General features: G+C 44.5%; 1 protein-coding gene across 2 annotated transcripts in view; it reads right to left on the reverse strand.

Moving 5' to 3' along the window:
• The window catches only part of LOC138293160 (interferon-induced protein 44-like), a 260,617-nt gene extending 251,054 nt beyond the window's left edge, over positions 1-9,563 (reverse strand). The window contains exons 1-2 of one of the 2 annotated variants that reach the window (XM_069232218.1): positions 9,424-9,476; positions 1,484-1,583 (exon numbers count right to left, since the gene is read on the reverse strand). The gene's annotated coding sequence lies outside the window, so the exon portion shown is untranslated. Of the gene's footprint in view, positions 1-1,483; positions 1,584-9,423 lie in introns of both variants that reach the window. The other variant, XM_069232216.1, reaches the window with a different exon arrangement.
• Positions 9,564-18,958: the final 9,395 nt, after the last annotated feature.

The following is an 18,958-nucleotide window of genomic DNA, read 5'->3' on the forward strand; positions in this document are numbered from 1 at the left end:
AAAAACAACATTTGGACCAGCAAAATTTCATCAAAACTTGCATAGCCCTACCACAGAAGGAATCTGCATAGCAATCCGTGCTAAATTACGACCGGCTATAAATTACAGGCATCTTGCCTTTCCTGGGATGCTATTAAATATTCTCGAGCAGTGCCGCTTATAGGAAGATTTTTGGATTGCCAAAATACACACCCAATTGCACATGGAGTTTGAGCAATTAAGCCAGGAAATCAAGTGCAAAATGGCTATTGTAAAACAGAACTATCAGGTTGACTCTGCTAAAGAAGGTAAAATGAAATGTGCATTGCAGGCTATCTTTAAAGAATGATCAAGCCGTGGTCAAACTACTTGCAGATTGCTCTTAACACTTTTCGCTTGAATTCTGGACTCACACAATATATGCCGGTAACTCTCAATCAGCTGAGGAGCATCTTAAAAACTCAAGGTAGGCAGCTGTCTAAAACGCTCATCATACAAGCAGTAATGCACAATTTAAGGGTACTAGCCTTGCTTCAGTCATAGAAGGCAGCAGTTCATCAGTCATATGTAAAGTCCCCAATGGGCAGGACGGCCTTAAAAAACAAATATACTCTTTATGAGAATCCTAGTGCCACCGCTATGGGAGTTCAGAGTGCACTGGGAAATCGAAAAGGGGCAGCAGCAGTGTCGTTTATGCATGCATGTTACAGAATCCCTGATACAACTATTATGCTGTTGTCCCGCACTGATAACTGACAGACACACTTTACTGAAGCCTTTAATCCTGAAGAATGGGCTAAGAACCTGCAGGGATGTGGTTACTTAAGTTTACACATGTGAACTCTTAAATTTGTTTTCCACTACTGTGAGGCCTGCTCCTTTCATAGGCTAACATTAGGGATACCCTCATATTCTGTTTGAGTGGTAGGTTCTCATCAAAAAGGGGTAGACAGGTCATATTCAGTATGGCCAGAATGGTAATACAAAATCCTGCTGACTGGTGAGGATGGATTTTATATTACTATTTTTAAAATGTCACTTTTAGAAAGTGAGCATTTCTCTGCACTTAAAATCCTTCTATGCCTTACAGCCAGTCTCCAATCCACGTCTGGGCTGGGCTGGTTGACAGCTCCCTTGTGCATTTCACCCAGACAATCACAAACACAGGATGCTCAGTCACACCTGCACACATATGCATACTGAATGGGTCTTCCTGGGCTGGAAGGGTGGAGGGCCTGACACTTACATTTCAAAGGACAGTGGTCTGCCCTCACACAATAGACTGCCAATCCCCCTACTGGGACCCTGGCAGACAGGGTTGTACTGAAAGGAGACCTTGTGCACTTCAAAACCACTCTTTGAAGTCTCCCCCACTTCAAAGGCACTTTTGGGTATATAAACTGGGTCCCTGACCCTACCAATTTAGACACTTCCTGGGACAGATACTCTGCACCAGATCCTGCAACCTGCCAAGAGGAGCTGCCTGGCTGCTCAAAGGACTCACCTAGACTGCTTTGCTGTGGAGGACTGCCGTCTTGATGTTGCACTGCTGCCGTGCTGGCCTCCCAGGACTTCCACGCATCGTCCCTGGGCGTCAAAAGACCCTGCATAGCAAAGAGGATTCAAGGCTGCACACCCGAATTCAAAGCAAAGTCCTTGCCGCGCAGAAAATAATCAACGCATCGTCTGTGTGCGCCCTGAAATCAGACACACACCCTTCGTTTTCCACACATCTCCTCCTCTGCGGTCTCTGTGCGTGTAATTTTGATGCATGCCAGGTACTTTGTGCTTGCAAGAGACAATTGTTGCTTTTAAGAACTTGAGACTCTTATTATTATTATCAAAGTGATATTTCAATTTGTGATTATCAAATCTTGATCGTTTTGACCTTAATTTATTCAGATACATATCTCATATTTTTCTAAAACTGTGTGAAGTATTTTTGTGGTGTTTTCAGTGTGTTACTGCATGGTTTATTGCACAAATACTTTACACATTGCCTTCTAAGTTAAGCCTGACTGCTCAGTGCCAAGCTACCAGAGGGTGGGCACAGGATATTTTGGATTGTGTGTAGCTTACCCGACTAGGATTGTGGTCCCTACTTGGACAAGGGTGTATACCTCTGCCAACTAGAGACCTCATTTCTAACAGCTGGGCTCTGCTATTTGTGAGTCCAACCCTTGCCGGAGGTGCCCTTCTCCAGTCCTGGGCCTCAGAAGTCAGTTCTGCAGCTGATTCCAGTAAAAACCAAAGCATTGCTCGAGTGTGTGTAAGATTTTGCCGTATCGCCCTTAGCCACAGAGGCTGCTCAATGACATCAGATCCACAGCCTACATTGCTTGACGACGGCACTCTGCATGACTCGATGACAATGCTTCTCATTCACTTCAATGGAGCCCAATGGCAATGCAGTGACCCGAGGTTTGTGGTGTTTTCATCATGTTTGTGTTTGTGTGTGTGTGTGTGTGTGTGTGTGTGTTGCACATATACTTTACACATTGCCTATTACGTTAAGCCTACCAGCTCCGTGCCAAGCTACCAGAGGGTGAGCACAGCTAAATTTAAAGTGTGTATCTGACTTACCATTACTACAGTGGTGTTTCCTGCTTGTACAGGATGCATAATCTTACAACCAGAAACTCCATTTCTAACCGACTCTATAAGACTAGGGGTGCAAGAGTCAAGTTTTAGTCTGGATAAACAGTGCTAGAAATGCACCCAGAACTTAGGCCAGGCCTCAACTGTGCTAGCGCAGGAGTTTAACAAAGAAATAGTACCGAAATACTAATGTATTTGAGAGTTGAATTTGCTTAGGAAATTTAGTAATTAAGAGAAAATAGTGCACACATTGAAAATGTGCCCGCGAAAAGTGGCTTCCAATGTTCACAAAGTGTACTTATTAATGCTTTATTAAAATAAAGAATTGAGCTTATGTATGAAAAATGTAGTAATGCATCATATTTAGGGTTATGTATTAACTTTATTAAGTAAAAGCCTTAACTTAGCAGAAGCCTTGGCCTACTTGCACGGCCTCATGTCAAGTTGTATTTCTTAAACGTCAATAAAATGTCTGTGTAGGGAGCTGAAATTTTATTTTCCTATTATGCTGACCTAATGCGTTCATACCTATAGTCTTTTTTCCGTGAGAACTGCTTGCTAGATGATGCTGTTCCTGCTAGAAGCAAATTTGTAATTATAACATGTGTTAGACTAACTTTCCCAGCCACAAAGACAATGGAACATACTGACTGGAGTATTAGCTGCAAAAATATTGTTACCAGATGAGCTGGATGGATGAGGACATTGCAAATAAACCAATCGTAAACACACAGACCATGAACTTCAAGAAACTGCTGATGGGAACTGATAATTCTATTGGACAAAGTAAAAACGTGCGATTCTTCAGCCAATAGGGAATTGGGGAGTAACTTTAGGAGATTTAACTTAATGGGACTACAATAGAGGATGATATCCATTTTTTGACTGAAAGGTTACTGACTTATTGAGCGTCTTGAGACATGCTTAACTTTAATGCTAAAATACTTTGTCATATTCTTAACCCAATGCTGAGACCAGAAGCCTTGCTGACTAACAGATGTCCTTAGGGCGAAGACTGTAGCCATATGCTGATCCATTCTGTGGATGGGTAATATGTCAATTATGTTTGCGTTCCTTGCTTGATTTTCTTTCTAGGTACCAACTGCACTATTTTTGTAGTGCCATAGCTAGATGTTTTTCTACATTTGTGTGTATAAATTCTTTTTGCATGATGCCCAACATGCTAATTCTAATCTAGGGTTAGTTAGAACTTCACTAATAAGAATCAAGCTTCTGAAATAATATTTGATGTTTTACTCTGCTGAATCCTAATGTATGTGATAGCATTTGAGCAACTGTTCTTATTGTTGATTTGCACCATAACTCTAGAAAGCGTATTAGTTCAAGCTTTGATCAGATTGCATTTCTGTCATAGGTTTGGCCAGATTGTACTGTTCTTATATGTTTATCATTTGATACTGAGATTAATTTACGTGACTTTAGCATTGTTAATAAAGGGAAATAAATATTCTAACTTTTACCCAAAGGTGTGGTTATTCATGGCTGAAAAGTCATGGTGTGTGACAATTACTGACTCCTATTGATAATTGATTACTAATGTTATTTTTATTGATCTGTTAGACTGGATTTATGGTGGGATCATCCTAATTGCAAGTCAAAAAGTTCATTGGCCTATTCCCGTCCCATTCTAAGGTTACTCACCAAGGTCAGGTGTGATAACAACTGTAACATCATATTACAGTTATGTTCTGATATCACAGTGCTTGCTTCCAGAGCAAGACGCCAAGAAGAAAGGCAGGTCCGGTCATGTAGTATAATTAAAGCAGCTGTTTAGAGAATGAGAAGTGAATGTGGGTGTTCTTCCTTTTGTTCTGTTTTTTCGAGCTGCACAGTGGAAAGCACAAAGGAGATATTTATGGCAACATGTTTATTTATTATTATGTGCACTTCTTGATACTAGTAAAGTTGTAATCTTTCTGCATGTTTCTACACATTCCAAGCTATTGTGCCTTTTCTTTTTTTCACAAAAAAGACAACTTGTATTAAACTAATTCCACCATCTTTTTGCAACAAATACCTCCTTTTTGTGATGCGCTTAATTTGGCAATAAAGATCCTGTTTTTAATTTTCTATCCTCTCTTTCATATGAAAAAGCTATGCAGCATGGATTGGAGTGTATTGTGGGAAACTGTGACAGTGTGACCATGCATTATAAGGAATATTGTATCCCCAGCAGTACATGATAAGGATATTACAAGTCACCTTGGAGTTCCATAATCTCATAAAGTTACTCAGCCTCCGGCGTCATTCCTCCTTAAGGTCATGGAACTCTTCTGTGACTTGCAGTATCTTTATAATGTATGGCATGAGGTACTTTATCCCATGGAATCATGTTTAGCCAAACTCAAACCATTAGACCGGCATGTGCTCCTTCTTCAAAAAAATATACCAATTTTCCCAGCTATGATATTTCACACTACAGAATAAACGAGCAAGGAGCACCATACATTTTTTCCACATTAGAGAAAGATTTATTTAGTCCAAAATGTTAATCACCATAAAAGGCCAACATGTTTTGTGAGGTATCTGGCTTCATGAGGACTATTTAGTGTATGTAAATCATTCACTTTTAGTTTTACAGTAGGCAAGTAATTCTGTGGTAAATCAAATAGTAATCCTTTGCCTGTTGGCTCAAACTCCCTCGTCTGTATCCATACAGACATGGGAGTGGCAATTGCCAGATTTCAAGAAAGAAAGTAATTCTGTGAATCAAGTAGTGATTCCTTGCCTGTTGGCTTCAAAGTCAACACTAGCTTAGTGACTCTCCCTATTCTGTATGCATAAGAAAGTGAGAGCGGCACTACGTCAGTCATGACTTTGAAGCTCCAGACAACTGAAAAGGACAAGGACCGTTGCTTGGGACAGGACATTGTTGAACAGAGAGGCCCCCGTGGTGACCTGTGTAGGCCTGAGCCCCCAGTTAGGATCAGAACCGAAGCAGTCAACCCTCCCCATCTGTGGGGCAGATCAAAGGGGCTTACTGTCCCACTGGAGGAAGTACATTGGACACCCAGACACTCCCTGAACCGCAAGTGTTACTCACCAACAGTATCCACTGCAGCTCTCAACAATATCTGTGAGTGATATGTTCCCAGAGAATGGAACCCCTGCAGAGTGGGTAAGACTGATCATACGACCGGAAGACCCTGAAGGAATTTGTTCTTGCCACATAGCTTCAGCCGCTGGAACACTTTTGACTTTTAAAAGCATCCAAGTGGGGCTCCTGAGACTCAGACTACTAGTGGGGGCTAACCTGAAGGTCACCTATAGTGAATGGGCAATAACCCCTACCTCAAGTGAGAGGGCAGTGAGACACAGGCTCCTGCTCATTGAAGACCAGAACCCAGACCTTAGGGCACTATTTGTATTGCTTTCGTATGCTATATTCCACTTTGTGTTGGTTTATAAATGATCCTTTTTTCATAAAAGCAAGTTTTTGACTGGGCAATCATTTATTGCTGCTGCTGAATGTATTTTGAGATGTATGCCTTTGTTCAGCCCTCTGCATCTACCTTCTCCCCCTGCTCCCACCCCAAGAAGCCTTGGACTGCTAAAACCAAGCGACTACTGAGAGTCAAGTGCTGAAGAGGTACCATTGACTATGAGCTGAAAATTGTTGTACCATTCCTTAGTCCCATACTTGAGGTTCAGGAGGTATCCTGGACATGGACATTGCGGCTTCAACATATAAGTTAGTATGCAATAGTTTCAGATAGAGCCTAATAATAGGCTCCAAGATTTGGGTAGGTGTGGAGTAGCCGCTACATTTTTCTGTCATAACATCAATAAAAAAAACACAATACAAAAAAAATATTTGCAAAAAGGTAACAATCTTTAATTATTCTAAAAAGTTACAAAATACAATCCCTATTACAATAAAAAACAAGCATTTGCAATGCAATGGGTCTCGCGTTTCTTCGAGTTACTGCTATTAGCAGTTGTAAACTCCCAACCGGACTTTTCTTGCCTCATTAAATGGAAAAAAAGAGCGTGATCTCGCTGCTACAGTTCACTCGTAGTGAAACCTACCGGCAAAAGTGCAATTATCTACGTAACCGGCAAAAGTGCAATTAACTATGTAAGAGGGTCATTGTCATGCAAAGCGCTCAACTTCTGCCAAGCGAGATCGCACTGCGAAAAAAGAGAAATAGTAGTCAACAAACCGGACGGAAAACAGCGAGTCTTGTATGTTTTTCAGTATTTGGTCGCTGTGCTCGAGGAGGGCTAACCACCGGAAAAGGCATGACGTATGCATGCCTTCCACTAATGAAAGCAAGCATATTTTAAAAGGTAAGCCCACGAACCAGTGAAAGACACAGACGTGATATGGACGGGGCTCTGAGCCCTTTTGTAACTACTACAGCGTCTTGCAAGCAATACGCATGCGCAAACCTAAAAATGTATATGTGAGGAGAGTCAAAGGCTCAAGTGGGCTGACCTGTATTCTGCTGTGGGCATCGGCAAAACATGAATGAATCTTGAACAGATCAATGGATGAAGAACGCTGACCAAAACTCAGTGTATGTATTTTTAGGGTCGAGCCTGCGTTGCATGCGCTCGCGCATGCGTATCGCAGCGAGACGCTTTTGTATTTAAAAAAGGGCTAGGAGCCCTGTCAACTTCACGTCAGTGTTTTTTATTGGTTCGTGGGCTTGCCCAATAAAATCTGCTTGCTTTCATTAGTCAAAGGCAAGCATATGTCATGCCTCTTCTGGTGGCTAGCCCTCCTCGAGCGCAGTACAGAAAACATGCGAGGCTCGCTGTTTTCCATCGGGCTCGTGAACTTCTTTTTCTCTAATTTACGAGCGCGATCTCGCTTGGCAGAAGTCGAGCGCTTTACATAGTTAATTTCACCTTTTTCTTGTTGTGTACATAAATGCACTTTTGCCCGATAGGTGAAAAGTTGGGTTAGGAGTTTACAACGCGATCAGCTCTAACATGAGCAAACGCGAGACCCGTTGCATTGTAAATGCTTGTTTTTTGTTATTGCTTTTTTTTGAGAAATTGAGCTGTCATTAGTACAGGACAAAAACGAGGGCATGGGCAAAGGATATGGCAGAAGACCATTCCACTGTTCGCAGTCACAGAGTATGGCCACAGCCCAAGACTTTTTAGGGTCGAGCCTGCGTTGCATGCGCTCGCGCATGCGCATCGCAGCGAGACGCTTTTGTATTTAGAAAAGGGCTCGGAGCCCTGTCAACTTCACGTCAGTGTTTTTTATTGGTTTGTGGGCTTGCCTAATAAAATCTGCTTGCTTTCATTAGTCGAAGGCACGCATACGTCATGCCTTTTCCGGTGGATAACCCTCCTCGAGCGCAGCGACCAAGTACAGAAAACATGCGAGGCTCGCTGTTTTCCATCGGGCTCGTGGACTTCTTTTTCTCTAATTTACGAGCGCGATCTCGCTTGGCAGAGGTCGAGCGCTTTACATAGTTAATTTCACTTTTTCGGGTTATGTACATAAATGCACTTTTGCCCGATAGGTGAAAAGTCGGGGTAGGAGTTTACAACGCGATCACCTCTAACATGAGCAAACGCGAGACCCGATGCATTGTAAATGCTTATTTATACTGCACGTATCAGTACTGAGCACACCCGCAGCTTCAAAGGACGTTTACTCCAGACGCGGTGTGCCTTTCGATTCTTAATTCGACTTTTCTCTACCGATGAACTCTAGCATCCTGTTTTGTTATTTTATGGGACAGAACCTGCTATGTTGATCGGTGGGGTGAGCAGGACATTAGCTCGGTGCACCTGTTTTGTGTATGTGGTACTTGCGCTTTCACATCGAAACAGAAAATGGTTAATGTGGGAGTAGAGAGGGATTTAAAGACTTCGCACGTGCATGAAATGCAGGCTCCTGGAGAGCGGGAACCTTTCAGGGCGTCTCCATTCTGTCCAAGGCCAATTGATATGTGTGACATATGTGACAATCGGGGGCCCATTTTCCCATTCTGCAAAGCTGAAGGCATCTATTTGACATCAATACAGACGTGGGCGCAGCTTGGGGGGAAGGGAGGGATGTTACACACCCCTATCAAATGTATCTTGTGATAAATAGTTGGGTACAGGGGTTTTAGTCGGGGATGGTGAGGGTGAGGGGTCGTCCAGTTTCACCAGTAATTTTACACACACACAAACTAAAACGAACACACTTTCTCCCTCAATTTGTTTATTTAGTTATTTCACAAAATAATGTGCTTTCTCTCATTTAGTGCACCTATTAATCTGCATTCCTTTCCCTTTCCGCTGCCCCTAAGCCCCCTCTTGTGCTTCGGCTTGTCATATAATGTACTTCAATTGTGCCAACGACATCATGTGAAGCCCCTACCCCAACCTCTTACTGACCAATGTACGATCCTGAATACAGACAAAATGTATAGAAACTTATATGTATTAGCCTGAACTGATTTTGGGACAAAAATGAATGCTAGTTCTGATTCAATTGCCTGAAAAGAAGGCAAAAATAGCTGAATAATAAAAACAGAATGCGGTGACCTAGCACATAGCAAACTACCTGCCGCACAAAAGATGGACTACTACACTTTACTTCCTGCCCCTACACAAGAAGTAAATATATTATGATAAACTGCTGTTTAAATCTACAGACAACGATGCTACAATGTTTGCAATAAAGCGGCGTCTGAAGTCAGGAAACGCAAATCAGTACGACAGCGACCATAACAGCATAGACGTAATGCATAACAAAATAAGTTCTGTTTATCTAATCAACTGCCATCTCTTACCAAGAAGTAAAATGCTTCTAAATTAAAGCAACGGTAAATGTATTTTAACAAGTGAAAGATAAACGCGTTCACTCCTTACTTTGCAATCCACACTTTCCGTCAGCTAGCAATTCCAGTAAGTAAGGAACTGAAACAGAAAGTACTCAAAAAAGGGTGGGGAAAATCTGTAAAAAAAAAAAGACAGCTCTCAGGAAGAGAAATGTTAACCTTTTGCTGGCTAAAAAATGTTGACACAGCGACTCAGCAGAGACAGCAAAGCCAATAGCAGTGAGTGGGCGCGGCCAGGAACAGCTATGGAAAGTAAAGTACGACTCTAACCACCCAATCTGAGATTTTTAAAACCCATGTATACATTAAAGCAAACTGTAAGGCCCAGGATTCAATGTTTGTTGACTTAAGAGCCAGAACTGGCTGTGGATGTCACGCATAATATGAAGCTGCCATACCCATTGTGAAATATGGCTTAGTCTCTGCGCCCCTCCCCCTGCCTGGATTCTCGAGTCCAGGATTCTGCTCCCAGTCCTTGAGCCCCAGCTCGATCCTGTTGTGCGTCCGCTGCCCACCTATTGGTGCGGTAATTTAAGGTCTCTACCGCCCTCGTGGCATTTATTTTGGCATTTTGCATTTGTTTTATTTTGGCTATTATTTACTTTGGCATCTCCTAATGTAGTTTAAGTCCACACCAGTTCCGCTGCTGTTTTCCCCTTTCGTTTCCCGGGCCTCCCGCGTTTTCACCTACCTCCCACACCCCACACAGCCCCTCCCACCCCAGGACTACTTATGGAGGCCGCGCAGCGAGTGCACCATTGGCACGGCACATCAAGCCCATCTGTGCCCATCCGCCCCTGGACACCGCCCAGCGCCCAAGACCTCTAGCCCCACCATCCATTACTACATCACCAAGGACCTCCTGGCCCTGAGCGCCGCAGCAACTGCTTCACAGCCTCCTTGCAATCAACCAAAGGACCCTTCACCTGCCACCACTGCCGCTTCTCATTCCACACATGACCACCGACCAGCACTGGACCCCACGCGCCCAAGCCTACTCACATTCCAGCACCTCTACAGTGCATCCTGCTCGTCTCTTCCCCTTGCAAACATGCTATAGAAATCTGGGACACCATCACCACCCTGTCCCCTGAAGTGTCCTTCATACCGAAATGTGGCTCACCTCCACCGCGAACCCCGACATCGCCACCACCACACCCATCGGCTACAAGATGATACACAGAGATTTTGCAAAAAGACATGGCAGAGGCATCACTATAAACTTTAAGGAAACCATCAAATGTACCATTGACAACGACAACCCCACACCCCTCATGAAGCACCTCAACTTCCAACTTCAAATAGACGGCAAGACCACAATAAGAGGTACCCTGGCCTACAGACCACCCAGACCGAACCAGCTATCTGCAACACCATCTCCAACCACATCACCCCCTGGCTATCAACTCCCAGTACTACACCCTGTTCTGCAATCTCAACTTCCACATTGACGACCCCCAACAACGCTATCACTGCCTCCCTCCTGGAGAACGTCAACAACATCAGCCTCACCCAACTCGCCACCTCACCCACTCACAAAGCCGGACACACACTCAATGCCATCTTCACCTTCAGCGACAGACTCAAATTTACCCACACCACAGAGCTCACCTGGATCAAACAAGCCATTGTCCACTTTACATTCTCATGCAAAGCTCAACATGCATCCACCAAGCTCCACAGAGCCAACAACAACTGCTGCTGGGAAAAAATTGTCAGGATGCAATGGACTCAGTCCCTCAGCACTTCACAACCCGAAACCTCAGTAGATCTCAACCAGGCCGTCCAGAAATTTGCCATCTCGATCTCCAACTGCTCCGACAAAGTCGCCCAGCTGAAACCAGCCGAACCAACAAAGCCTCGAAACTAGCCAGCTGGCACACCCCAGTGCTAAGAACCAACAAGCTCAGCTGCTACTGACTCGAGAAGTGATGGTGAGCCTCCAAGGACCCCGCTGACAGAGCAGTCTACAAAGCAGCCCTCAGCAACTACCACCGGCGCATCAAGGAAGCCAAGAGAGCCACCATAACCGACCGCATCAAAACTCCGGCCAACCACACAAAAGAACTATTCAAGATTTCCAAGGAATTCACCAACCCTCCTTCCACAAAGAACCCCATCCACCCCTCCCAAGAACTCTGCAACTCCCTCTCGGACTACTTCGACAGCAAGATAATCGCAATCCACAACTACTTCAACCCCCAACCCTCCACTCCCAGTCTCGACAACTGCAAGCAGCCAGCAAACCATACAATCACCACCATGTCTCCACTCACTGCGCAAACCACCTCCACCATCATGTCGACCATCCACTCCTTGGTGCCCACTGACCTCTTCCCCCACCATCCCTTCAACCTCAGAGCCAAGCTTATCAGCACAGAATTCACAAATGTCCACAACACCTCTATCTCCACAGCAACCTTTCCAGACGAATGGAAACTCGCAGAGGTCAGACCCCTCCTGTAAAAGCCATCGGCCGACCCCAATGACCTAAAAAACTACCAACCGATCTCCTTGCTCCCTCTCCCAGCCAAAGTACTCGAGAAAGCCACCAACCAACAGCTCACCAAATACCCGGAACTTAATCAACTTCTCAACACCTAACAATCTGGCAGCGCTGATCACCACTACAGATGTCATCAGATTTCTCCTCGGCCGCAGAGAAACTGAGGCCTTCATCCTCCTCAACCTCTCCAATGCGCTTGACACTGTCTCTCGCCACACCCTCATCGACAGACTCTACACCACTGGCATATAGCAAAATGCCTTCAAATGGATCACCTCTTTTCTCTCAGGATGCATTGCCTCCCTTTTCCTCTGCTCCCAAGGACATCACCTGTGTCACACCCCAAGGATCCTCCCTCAGCCCCACCCTCTTCAAGATTTACATGACCTCCATCGCAGACATTTTCAGATCCCACTGCCTCAACATAATCTCCTACGCCGACGAGACTCAGCTCATCCTCTCACTCAATGAGGACCCAACCAACACAATAGGCAACTTCTGCAGCACCATCCAGACGTAACCAAATGGATGAGAGACAGCTGCCTCAAGCTTAACTCCGACAAAAAGGTAGTACTGATCTTTGAAAAAAACCACCTCCATACAGTACCAAAGCTGGTGGGTAGCAGAACTCGGACCTATGTCCTCACCCACAGACCACACGTGCAACCTCAGCATTATCCTCGACAGCCAGCTGACAATAAAACAAGTCAATGCAGTCACCCCCTCATGCTTCCACACCCTTCACATGCTCTGCACAATCTTCAGATGGATCCTTATCAACACCAGAAAGACTGTCATGCAGGCCCTTGTCCCCAGCGACCTAGACTACTGCAACGCTGTCTACACCAGAATCTCCTCCCTACTCCTCAAAAGTCTGCAGACCTTACAGAACACCACAGCAAGATCCAACCTGTACCTCCCCAAACGGATCCACATAACCCCCACCTCTGAGACCTCCACTGGCTTCCCATCCAGAAGTGTTGTCTGTCCAAGATCCTCATGCATGCCTACAACGTTCTACACAACCAAGGACCATCGTACATCAATCATCAAATGAACTTCCCTCTGCCCAAAAGACATCTGTGCTCCACCAGACTTGCCCTTGCACAACCCCGCACGTCCATTGCACCCGCACCGGGGGCCACTCGTCCTACATCACCTCCAAGACCTGGAACGTCCTTCCCCACCACCTCTGAACAGCGCCCTCCCCAACACAATTCAAGAAAACGCTCAAGACCTGGCTTTTCGATGGAGACATGGCACCTAAGTGCCCAGATACCATTAGGGGTGACATTGTGTGCTCTACAAACTACAATGCTACATTTCACCAAATCTGATCAGATCATATGGCCATTCAGTTCAAACTGAACACTACAGTGACCCTACAAGGTACTAAAATGCCAGCACAGACCAAATCTTTTAATTTATGGAATGAGCTAAACAAAAACGCTCTGATAGAGCGCCTTAATCAAACAATACCAGATCTCAGCACTGAGTCAAATGGTGCAGCTGCTAGCTACCACAAATGGTTGAGTAGGGAAGTATTCACTGAAAAAACAATGAAGTCTTGTTGGCAAATGGGTTGTTGGTAAGGGCAGGTAAGTACCTACACTTAGCAATAGGCCACTAACCTCCACTTACGTCCAGTTAGGTCTCAGTAAATTAAACCCAGCTCAACCCTTGGTAGCTTGGCAACGAGCGACAAGGCTTAACTTAGGAGACAAAGCTTAAAGCATTCAAATATCACAAAACAGTAATTAAATAAAATACAGAAAACAGTTTAAAAATCCAAAATCAATTATTAAAAATAGATTATATTTTTATCTTTAAAATTACACCAAAATGAATAAAATCGGATAAGTGGGAACCGGAGATATGAATTTTTAAAGAATTAATTATTTCTAGCGCATAGAAGAAACTAGCGCTCAAATGGTTAAAAAAGGTCGCACTGGAAAGGAACAAAGTCCAGAGTTCAGGCCACCCACGAGGTAACACTGTCACATTTACTTTCAGAAGTGTTTGATTCAGGAAAATGGTCCACAGCACCAGCCAAGGGTTCAGAGGCTCTGGTATGCCTCTTGGGGTCTGGAACTACAACTCCCACAATGCACCTTTTCAATTTATGGAGTTGCTCCAAACGTCTCCAAACTTCTGGATCTTCTTTCAGAGGTCCTTTTTGTGTCCTTGAAGTGTCCACAACTTGATCCAAGGTTCCAGAAGCTCTGAGTTGCTCCTTGGGAGTTGGGACGACAATTCCCAGAATGCACCTGGTCAGAATCCTCAAATGGCCACTGGACACTGGTGAGCTGGGCTCTGCTTGCAGGACTTGATGCAGGGGACTCTGGACAGCTCCTTTGTACCTGTAGGAAACAGGGAGCCCCTTCTTGAAGTAGTAGAAGACAGGTAAAGTCCTTTTAGTGGTGAAGCCCAAGTGTGCAGCTGGTGCAGTCCTCCAGAGTGCAGTGTTCAGGTCAGGGGTCCAGCAGGGCAGTCCTTCTTCTCCTGTAGTTGTTCCTTGTTGGAATCTGATAGGGATCTGAGGTGTGGGTGCAGGTCTGCCAGTTTTATCCATGCTCCTGGGTGAAAAATAGGGGTGTCCTGGTTCTCCAATCAGGTGCAGGGTCCTTCCCCCTGTGATGACCACTTCCTGGGAAGTGTGGCAAAAATCAATCCCAGGGAGCAACATTCCTAAAAAATCCATCATGGCTGAAAGTGATTTTTGGAGGTTACATCTGGCCGAGCCCACCCACTGGTGTAGCTAAAAATCCTAAACACACCCCTCTCCTTCCCCCTCCTAATCTAGTCAAGGGAGCACCTAATTATCTTGGTTTGCAGGACGTGAGGGTGTTGCTGCTCCAAATGTCCTTCTCTGCCTTTGAAGACCAGTTGGGCAAGCCCTCCCCCTTCCTGCTTCACCATCTGCTGAGGGGAGATCTCCTCCCCCAGGCACTTCTCTTTGTGTGGAGCCAGGCCACTTCACACCTCATCAAGGCAGCCTGGCCAGGCTGCCAGAGGCTGGCCAATCAGAGCACAACAGCAAAAACACTGCAGGGCTGAAGTTGGCAACTTTTCAGGTAAAGTTTAAAACTCTTTACCTGAACAAGTTATATTAAATCCCACAACTGGAAGTTGTGGGATTTATTATAACAATTAATTTGCTAACAAACCTCTGGTATCTGTTACTTAAGGGGACTTTTAAAATTAAAAAAAAGTCTCCCCATTCTAGCCTATGGAGGCCATTCACTACAATGAGGGAAACATGAATTTGGCTGTTGTACCTCACCAGGGCTTTAAAAACTATTTCTATAAGGTCCCTACTTATAGTGACATGGCACCCAGCCCTAGGGGCACATAGGATACACCCTAGGGGTGACTTATATGTAAAAATAAGGTAGTTTAAGACTTTGGAACTACAAATCTGCATGTAACTTTAATTTAAAAGCAGCCAGCAAGACAGGCCTGCCTTTAAAATGGCCCTGGGCACCTCAGCACTGCACCTATGGGTGCACTCCCTATGCTGGGGTCCCAAACCTACATGCACTGCCATATACTAGGGACTTATAGGTAGGTTGACTTAGCCAATTATAATTAGCCTAATTTGCATACTGATTTTGCCCAGAGCACAGGCCCTGGGACTGGTTAGCAGTACCCAGGGCACCAGCAAAAAGTGGAAAATGGGGGCAAAAAGTTAGGGGGTGTGATCGGGCAGCCACGATCACGCCACAAGACGAAGCAACCTACTACGTGTCGGAGAACCCCGACACGTCAGATCCGCGTTCAGCCGTTCCCATGGGAACGGCCTCGGCGTCCTGGGGGCGTTTCCCTGTTTCCAGGGAAACGCTCGACGTCTTCCGGGCCGCCGGCCGAGATAAGGAGGAAATGAACATCCAGGAGGGCGAGCGGGAGGAAGGAGAGACGGAGACAAGTGAGACTGAAAAGGAGCAGATCGCCACGAAGACGAGAGACGGGTCCAAAGACAACGGAGAGGAGAAGGAGAGATCATACCACAGAGCGCCGGAGTCGAGGAGCACAGAAGCCAGCCACGACCCCGGAGGGTCGTGGCTTACAAAGGTACGGTCCTAGGGAGAACAGACCGAAAAGGGAAAAACACACAGGGGAAGGGAACTGGGAGGAGCGAGAGGGAGGAGGAGGGAGAAGGAAGGAGGGGTAGGCTCCCTAACTAAAGAAGGAGCCTGACTGTCACCTCTGGTCTGGGAGCACAGTGTGTCTAAAACAAAACACATCACCACGCTTAAGTATAGTGCATGGGTGTCTCTACACCCTACCTCTATACCCCACTTGCCCTTCCCCTATTCCTACCTGAAAGATAACCCCAGGAAATAGCCACTTTACTTACCTTGGTTTTCTCACGTTTTTCTTGCCGGTCTTGTCCCGGGAGCCGCTCGCGTTTCCAGAGAACATTGACCTGAAGAACGAGAGGAGGAAGAGCGACAAGATTGATGAAGAGAAGAACCCTAAACCATAGACTTTATAGAGACTTACAAACTGGGGAAACAAATAGAAAAGAAATAAGAAATAAGAAAAGACACTAGAACAATAAATCTCTGTTTACTCACCACATTATGCCGTTTCCAGTTTGGTTTATACCGTTTAGCCTGTCACAGGGGGCCTCTGCAATCAGCCCTGTTCTCTCACAGGTCTCATAGAAAGCAACCATTTGCACCATGGTTCTGTCCTTCGCTTACAGCAATGAAATAAAAATGTTGCAGATTGGAGAGAGCATGGAGATGCAATTACAGTGAAGAAAGCGGAGATACTTATCGAAGAGCTATTGCTGAATAAAAAAATCTGATCCTGAAATAAACGTCTAAATTCTCTACTGAAAGAATTCCCTGAGAAACTCTTTAAAGTAGTTCAATCCCTCTTAACCCCAATTTTGCTCTCCCAACAGGCCTCTAATCAGGAATTTTGTTATAGTCTAGCTGATTTCTTCAGAAATAAAGTAGAAACAGTGTATAAATAATTTGATTCCACCTGCTCTCTTGACAGTACTAGCCAAGTGTCCTCAAACTGCGACACTAGGATAGCAGGTTTTATGATTTTCCACAATTGAGTATTGATCAAACAATCAAGCTCATTGACCAAGTACAATCGATGGAGCATCCGACTCTTGTCCACCTAAGGTTGTGCAGGGGGTTACTGACTACATTGTGCCAGTCCTGACAAACCTGAATGTCACTATCGTGAATGACGCTTTTCTTGCTGTGTGGAAAAAAGTCTCAATCTTACCACTGTTAAAAAAATCTTCATTGGATCCCGATGAGGAGAAACATTTTCACCGTATTTTAAGACTTTATTTTCCTGCTAAAATACTGGAAAAACATCTTAATGTTAGTTTATCAAGTTACTTGGGAAAAAAACAACCTTTTGGAGATGGCACAATAAGGCTTTAGGTCTGGTTTCAGCACAGAGACAGCTTTGATTGCTATCTCAGAAGAGATTAAATCCATAAAAGGCTACAGTGGTAAAGTTACATGATCTTACTTGATCTTTCCACCTGTTTTGACACAATCAGTTACACACTTTTTTTAGAGTGACTGCCTCGCATTGGAATCTCGAGATCAGCGTACAAACTCAATGCTTCATTTTTAAGTGATATGGGACAGTTGGTGGCCCTCAAACAGTTCCGCTCAAAATCTTTATTACTCCCCTGCTGTGTCTCCCAAGGGTCATCGCTCAGCCCTATGCTTTTTAATAATTATGTAAGTACCGATGGCAAAGCTAATCCACTCCCACAGCTTTTCTTCTGTAGCCTATGCTGACGATACCCAGATTGTGGTCTCCATCCCGAGCAATGAGGAAGAAGTGGCCGACAGGTTTAATAAATGCATGAATGCCATAGTCAGTTGGATGACCGCCAACTGTCTGAAACTAAATTTAAAAAATGGAGGTCGTTTGACATACTGCCCTCCCAGCCACAGCAGCAGAGGCTATGGAGGATGCACCTGGTTAGTGCTTCCTTCATTAGGATGACCGAACAGTATGATGTTTTTCCACTTTGTTTACTTTCATTATTAGTCAGCGGCGATCAAGGAATCTCTAAAACACATTGTAAAGTTCAGTGTTTTTATATTTACTGTTCTAAGTATGTACCAATATTGGTAAAAGTATGGCTTTAGGTGATTTTCCCTATTTCTGGACTGGCTTAGACATTAAAATGATGATCATGCCGGTAAGTGTGGTGGTTACTGGGGAACTGGTGGCAGGGTTTTACCTGTCAATGATGTAGCAGATGCAGCAGCACCAGGGACCATGGTTGTACTTGGCCTCTGCACCTCAGTTATGGCTGCTTCTGTGTGGAGGTTCTGAGAGTGATTATGTATTATAGTTAAGGCTCCCGGTTTCCGTTTAAACGGATTTTTGCATATAAATACAGATGAAAAAATGTTTTTCCTTTGTTTGTATTCATACATAGAAACAGAAAAAAGTCAATAAATATGTTCAACTTTGCTGCTGTTTGCAAGGAGAAGCAAGCTTTTCCGAGTGCAGGTAGGGAGAGGGTTTATCAGATTTCAGCTGAGCCAATAACAAAGATCACTGTTAAGGGGCTTTTCAGGCCTCCTTTTGTTTAAGTATCCTGGCTGGGAGCTATGTGGAGGGTGGGGGGAGACACACAACTAAAAGCAATTAAGGCAAAACAAATGCACACAGCTTATCACTTCACAGATACTTAGCGTACCTGAATCCCAGAGATATGGATGCACTGTAGGAATGTTAGATATATTGGTCTGTCTCAGTCTTTACACAAATACCAATTTAAGTACCACTATAACACTATTCATCCCACTTTAGGGAGTCTGAGCGCTTACATCACAGGTAATATTGACAATAAATCATATGTGTATAAATCAACATGTAGGATATGTTACATAAGATACCGAGGGTTACAAGGTCCTTCACAGCTCACTGTGCCATGTTGGAATGATTGTAATGTATTAACTGCAAGTAACAAACGGATCTCTTTGTTAAAAGAAGTAACCCATTTACCCATCTACATAAATCTATCTAAACCTATGACAAAAGATTGTGCATTGCCTAT

This window comes from Pleurodeles waltl, chromosome 4_2 (assembly GCF_031143425.1).
Source record: "Pleurodeles waltl isolate 20211129_DDA chromosome 4_2, aPleWal1.hap1.20221129, whole genome shotgun sequence".
In the NCBI taxonomy this organism is placed as follows: domain Eukaryota; kingdom Metazoa; phylum Chordata; class Amphibia; order Caudata; family Salamandridae; genus Pleurodeles; species Pleurodeles waltl.